This window comes from Vigna umbellata, chromosome 1 (genome assembly GCF_029865625.1).
Source record: "Vigna umbellata cultivar VRB3 chromosome 1, Vumbellata_1.0, whole genome shotgun sequence".
NCBI lineage: Eukaryota > Viridiplantae > Streptophyta > Magnoliopsida > Fabales > Fabaceae > Vigna > Vigna umbellata.
The window spans coordinates 33,557,043-33,564,247 of NC_142165.1; the positions used below are offsets into that span (position 1 = coordinate 33,557,043).

The 7,205-nt window shown below is 33.4% G+C and overlaps 1 non-coding gene across 1 annotated transcript; it reads right to left on the reverse strand.

The window, feature by feature from the left end:
• Positions 1-5,628: 5,628 nt before the first annotated feature.
• TRNAI-AAU (transfer RNA isoleucine (anticodon AAU)) lies at positions 5,629-5,702 on the reverse strand. Its single transcript has one exon. It is a non-coding gene; the product is annotated as a tRNA-Ile (tRNA).
• Between the last annotated feature and the right edge of the window lie 1,503 nt (positions 5,703-7,205).

The window sequence follows — 7,205 nt, forward strand, 5'->3', positions numbered from 1 at the left end:
AGAACCCTAAATGTGGCACCTACTCAACTGCATCCCAACAGTTGGGGGTATATGCAGGCGTTCGCTGTCATGTGTCAAGCATTGGCTATTAGGCCGACTGTGGCAGTGTTTTTGCGGTTCTTTAGATGTCGTCCGGTTGCTAAGAAGTGTTGGGTATCCTTAATCTCCGAGCCGGGTGATGCTCTCCTGGAGCTTTATTTGCAGTCGTACATGGGTTTTAAGGAAAAAATTTTTAAAGTGTCGATTCTCGACTCAGGGCGACCGTACTTTTTTGACGAAGGTGGGAGTCCGAAGTTTCCTTTGTACTGGACACAGGATCCATTGAAATTCACCTCGTGGGATGAGGATAAGATGACGATCGAAGAATTAGAGGCTTTGGATGTGTTGACGGCATTGCCACGCCCCTTTTCTTCCCGTCGGCTCATAAATTGTCTTGAGCATGATGATTTCGACTCGAGGGTATTCAGTATGTTCTCTTACATTTATTTTGGTATGTTATTGGATTGTTGCTGACCATGTTGGAGGGATTTGTTCTTGCAGAGATAATGGGAAGAAACGGACCAGTCCGCAATTGGTTTAGGTCGATCGACGTTGAGAAGGAGTATGTCGGTCATCCAGGCCCCTCCTCAGGAACTACTCCAACTCTGCCACCCCCTCCTATTGTTCTGGCGGGGTCTCCTGACGAAGCAGCGGTCGTTGAGGAGAGGCCGTTGATAAGAAAACGGAGAGGCAAGGTCATCGACTCCGCGGGCGTTATGCCCAAGAAAATGAAGGAAACTGAAGGAGGGACGAGTCGTCCTACTCCCAGCGGCGAGTGGGATTCATACTTCACTCTTAGCCACAAAATAGAGTTCAATTTGGATGATGGTGACAAGAAGAAGGTGGAAAACATGATAGAACAACAAATGTCATATACGCTTTTCCAAAAAAATTCACTCAAACCATGGTTATCGGTTAATGAAAAACACTGTCACTGCCACGTTCTCAGTTAATGAAAAACACTGTCACTGCCACGTTACGAAGGTAAACAGCCACGTTTCACACATTAGTCCACGCTGTCAGCTGGATTGTTAAATATTTAACGCCGTGACAAAAAAGGATTTAATTGGACACTTTTTACACAACTTGGGACCACATTGAACTTTTTAAAAAAGGTAGGACGAAATTGAACATTTCCCTTATAAAGAGGGACACAAAGAGGTATTAAGCCTTTTTTCTTTTTATTAAAGTTGAGTTTTAATTAAATATATTAATACTAATCTATTTACATTATTAGATTTCAGAGAGAATTTAGATGCAATATTTTTTTTTCAGATAGTTTTATGATAATTTTTATTTTTATGTTGTTATGCCAATTTTTATTTTTATTTTGTTATGCCAGTTGCTATTTTAATAGGTATATTACGTCTTGACATTAATATTGTCAATAATTTTGTTTTTGATGTTTACTTAACATTAATATTTTATGATAATTACTTTGTCTTTTGTTGTTTTAACAAAATAAATGGGAATGATAGTTTTAGAGATATGATTTGAAAGCAAGACTTACTTATTATTGGGATTTTAAACTTGTGTAGGGTATATAGTTGTTTGTTACCATGCACTGAATTTGTTTGGAGTTTACACTAGTGCAGAAAAGGCTTTTAACGTTTATTGTTTTGTGTTTTTTACATTTGATCCCGACCCGACGTCTGTCTAGGAGACGTTAATGGGACGTCGGACCCTACAGTCAGAGGTCTATATACACGTCAGACTACACAGGTCAGATGTCTATATAGACGTCGGACTACACAGGTCAAACTTCTATTGTAGGAGCTTCAGTGGGTAACCTGCGTCATGGAATGCAGCTTCTCTTCAAGCGTTCTTCGTATTTCCTTTTGTTCTTGTAGCTGCTCCATGAATCATTGCTCCATTGATCTCATGCTTTGGTTGAGCCTTTCCTTCCACTGACTATTCATCTTCCTCAATGCCTCCTGACTCATGGATTAAGTGTTTTTGTGTAGGGCCAAAGTAGCCACGAAGACCAAGCACACGAGCAAAACTGCACCAAAACGCAACGAAAGCGCATTTTAATCGGTTCAAATGAAAGATAATTCATCAAAGAGTAATGTAATCAGAGTAAAATTAATTTTGAACAGTACAAAAGTGAGAAAACGAACCTTAAAATTGTAGCCCGCGGAGAGAAAACTCGAGGAAGATGATAAATAGTGAGTGCGCGTAACTACTGCCTCGCACGCGGGTGTGGTAATAGCAGACCATTAGACGTCGGCTCCCTTGCCTAGCTGACGTTTAAAGAATTTAAAAATTTATTTTGGTGCATACTTTAGATGTTCGGGGATGGGGGTGGCCAATGTTTAAATGACTATAAACGTTAGAGTGGCGGGATCAGACGTCTGAATGGAGTAAAAAAGTGACTTTTTAGATTATGGACTGAGTACTTAGACGTCTGGCCCCCCACAGCCAACATCAAAATAGAATAAAAATTAATATTTTTTACTTTCATTTAGTTTTGGCGTCCATTCGGGGGAGCCGAAGTATATGAGTATTTAGACGTCTGGCCCCCCATAACTGACGTCTAAATGTTTTATTTACGAAAATGTCACCGGTCATTTTTTATGTTGGATATTCGAGGGTCAAACATCTAAAGGGTGACGTTAAAGGCCTTTTCTACACTAGTGTTACTAGAGTTTTGGTTTTCTGTTATATTCAAATTATAATGATGTTTTTTACTTTCAGTTTTTTAATGTTTAAATCAACCCAACGACAATGATTGTGGGTATTACAAGTGTCGATATATAAAGGAAATTATCACATACTGTGGAGGAACAATTTCAATTGATTAAGTTATCTTTATTGTCATAATTAATTTGTAGTAAAATTTAATTAATTAATTATAAATTATTTTTCTTTCTTGTAGTATTTTCTTAGTTGCAGATGTCAACAATATCGTGACAGTCAAATCATTGAAGTTAGGGAAAATTGGTGTTTATATGTAATTACTACATGCTTATAGGTTATGTTATGGTGATGTACATGCTTATAAGTAGTGATAGGATATATATGTTATGGTTGTATATATTATATTATAAAACAATGTCATGTCATGACACGTATTAGATGACTTAACGATTATATTTTGAAATATTATTGTACTAATAGGTTTTATTTATATTAATGAACATTGTTTTTGAGACCTTTGTTATATTTTTCTCAATATTTTAAATTTTTTGTATATAATAAAACCAATAGATAGGGTGAGTTTGTACATAATAGAACTAATATTTTATATTTTCTTTTCAAAAATATTTTATATTTTTTGAGATATTTTTTATTGTAAAATTAATTATTTTTTTTTTAAAAAAAATTAGACGAATAGATAACGCTTTTTTAAATAAGCGATATCTATTTGTGCTTGACAATAGATAACGCTTATTTAAAAAAGCTCTATCTATTTGTGCCTGACAATAGATAACGATTGTTTTAGAAGCACTATCCATTAATAGATAGCGCTTAAGTGCTATCTATGATAAAAAATGCTATCTATGCAATTTTTTATAGTAGTGATTCTTGAATACACGTCAAACGACTCTAACGAAGAGGTAGATTTTATTGATAGTCACTCTGTTACTAAAGCATATAATGAGTTGTTGTCTAACTCCTCCAAACTTTCAAAATCTTTTAAAAGAAAATAGTTTTGAAAATGCTTCAAAAAAAACGAAGCCTTTGAATGAAGATTTGGTAACGTTGAAAGACATCATAACCATCCTAAAACAGTGAAACAACGACCTTGACATGAAGTTGTGCGTCTAAACAATAGGAGGAAAAACATTTTGTGAAAACTAAAAGGTTGGAGAAAAAACATTGAAACTGTTGAAGAAGCCAAATGTCTACGATGCGAAAATGACACCTTGCTCAAGGTGTTAACAAGAATGTTTGATAGCAATGAGTATCTAGGCCTTCTAATAAAGGGTTTTAAACATCTCTTCGAAAAAACTAGTCTTGGATTTAAAGATAGACCAACACATTATATGCCATATTCAAAGTTTATTAATTTTATGAAAGCTAGAGAGAAAGTCTCCAATATTGCATCTACTTTTGAAAAGAAAAAGACATATAATACTAAAAAAGTAGGACCCAATGCCAAATGGGTAGCTAAAAATAAGATTATCTCTCTTATAGATTTGTTTAATGATCGAAAGGAAACGTCGATCATGAAACCTGGACAGTTGTTGCTCACGACACATGATGAGAAAAAGGTCTATGTTCCAAGACCTGAAGAAGAAGAAGGGAGGAACAATGACCTTTAGAGGAAACCAAAAAGGAAGGATAATAGGTATTTGCAAGATAGGTATAAAATGCTTCCCCTTCCACTGAAAATGTTTTATTAGTTGAAGGCTTCAACATAATTTGTTGAGCATAAGTCAACTATATGACATTGAATACAATGTTACCTTTGAAAAATGATAGTGTATAGTCCTAGACAACTAAGGACAACAAATATTTCTGCTGACAGACAAGGGAACTTGTAAAAAATAGATCTTCATGAATTATAAACTCAAGTATTAATAAAAGATCATATTAAGATCGGTCATAGTGAATGTGGTTATGCAAACATGAGATTAATCTCTAAGTTGTAACGTCATAACCTCGTAAGAGGATTGCTAAAAATGTCATTGAATGACAAGATATCTTTTGATACTTGTGTTAAAGGCAAGCATGTCAAGGAGTCCTAGGATTGATAAAGACTACACTTAACTCTTTTGAATTAATTTTAGTCGAGTCCTAGGATTGATATCTTGGTTGCCCCTATGATGCATTAGTGGGGACCAACTTTTTATGATTTTAGCGATAAAAAGATAGTTTAACAGTAAGCTTCCCCATACCTTGGTCAATGCTTAAGGTTTTTCCCTAACCACAAAGATCACAACAACCCTTAGACTCTCTCATTCTTCAGTTGAATCCTCCCTCTCCCACGTTCAGTCCTCTCTTCTCTCTTTCAAAAACGTTCTCTCTCTTTGTTTCTCTCTTTTATGTAGGATTTCTAAAATGCAGCCTGATATGCTGTTGTTAAAGTTATCAAATTAATATTATTTTACAAGGAAACTCTAGTATTATCAAGTTAGTAGTTAAGAAAGTAGATAGAGTTAAAGTAACCCTGAATCATTTCTCAATGAATACGAAATTGTTTTTCAATACTTGACCCTTATGAAGACTCCAAAAAGGTTAGTAAATGCTATGCAATGTGTAAGATCCGAAAAAATAAGGATTTTAAAAGTAAAGTAGGTTTAAGATTTCGAATTTTTGTTTGGAAATTAGTGTCTTGAGTGTATATTTTGTTAGAACATAATTGCTATGTTATTTATTTATTTTTATATTTTTATTTAGGGACAAAAACTTTTTTATCTTTATTTAATCGGTGTGGAAATTAATTAAGAGGTGATTTAATATTTAGAAACCTTAAAAACTCTACACTAATATAATAAGTTTTACTAAAAAATATTATATTGTATAATTCAATGTTCTATTTTTATATATTTAAGTGAAATATTTTGAGATAAATAAAGTGTTACATCATAGGGCTTTTGTAAAAAAAATAACAAATCAGATTTTAAAAAATCTAAAAGAAAATGGCCCATGCAGGTTTCGAACCTGCGACCTTCGCGTTATTAGCACGACGCTCTAACCAACTGAGCTAATAGGCCATATATTTTTCGTAATATTAGATTTTTTAATGAACATTAAAACATTTTGACAAATTTTGATGCTTGAATATTTAAGTTCAGTGTGACGAGAAATAGGTTCAGATATTTTTGGTATTGGGCTTAAATGTTCATTGAATTCATTGACGATTGCTGACTTTGGGCGTACGTTTATTCTATCAACGAAATGTGAATTTATTTTTACAATTCTATAAAATGTAAATGGCTGATGAAGAATTCGACTTTCGATAATATCATAATTTATTAATATTGATATTATTCAATCGTTGATTGATTCAATAGTTATCATGCTGCACTATTTCTTTTATGTTTTAAAATACAAAAAGTATAATTCATGTTAGCAGAGGTCAAAGTTCTCTCATTTAATTAAAATACTGCCTCTATTGCAGTTATTAATGTGTTATTGCAGTTATTAATGTGTTACCACTGCTAAAGTAAAAAACTATTCCCATTTTTTCATCAACACAGTTTTCAATTTTAAAACAATTAATGAATTGTAAAAGATAAAAGATTAACGAAATAATAGCGAGTTAGATAAATACATAAATAATGTTTTTGTTAGTATTTTAACTCTTGACAAAAAAAAAAAAAGAGTTTATCTATTTCACTAATGTATGTTTACAAAAGGAGAGAAAAAATAAATTAGTAATCAATTAAATTAAATTTTAGATTTGCTGTGCTTATTTGTAAAATTGAAAAATTTTATGACCAGGTCAAAATTTAAGTTTAGGCTAATTTTTGTTAAAAAAAACAAAAATCTTATGAAATTGTGTGTGCATGGACATAGGGTTTATATAATATTTGTGATGGGTTTTCCCTATGAATTTATTATGTATGTTTTGTTAGATTATACCAACAGAGAGTTTGATGCAAAGAGAGAACAAAGTTATGATGGTTGGGGGTTTCCATACAAATATATGTTGTAAGTGTTAGGTTATTGAGCTCCCTTCCTTTGTGGTGAATAGGTCAAATAATGTGGATCATTAGGTCTCACTTTGTTTTAGTGGAGATGAGTCAGATTAGTAGGGCATATTAGAGTCATTTCAAAAGAGAGAAAAACCAAGTGAGAGAGAAAGGAAGGGAATAAGTCATTCCCGCATAAGATAAAACCTACACTAGTGTTTTCGTCATTATGAAGTTGTTCACCGTTGGATTGGGCTTATATTTGGACAGTGGGTTTTAGACGTATGATTCTACATTCTGACCATTCAGATAGTCAATCTGAGATCTAGTTTGGGAGAAAACAGCCTCGCATCAGCAGTTCTATTTTGGAGAATTTCATAAAATCTGCAATGGTGTTTTCATCGTTATGAAGTCTTTCACCGTTGGATCAGACTGATTTTTAGACAATGGGTTTCAGACATATGGTTCTTCATTTTGACCATTCGGATTGTTAATTGGAGGTGTAGTTTGGGAGAAAATAGCCTCGCATCAGTAGCTCTGTTTTGGAGAATTTTCATCTTCTTGGTTCTCATTTGTAAGCAT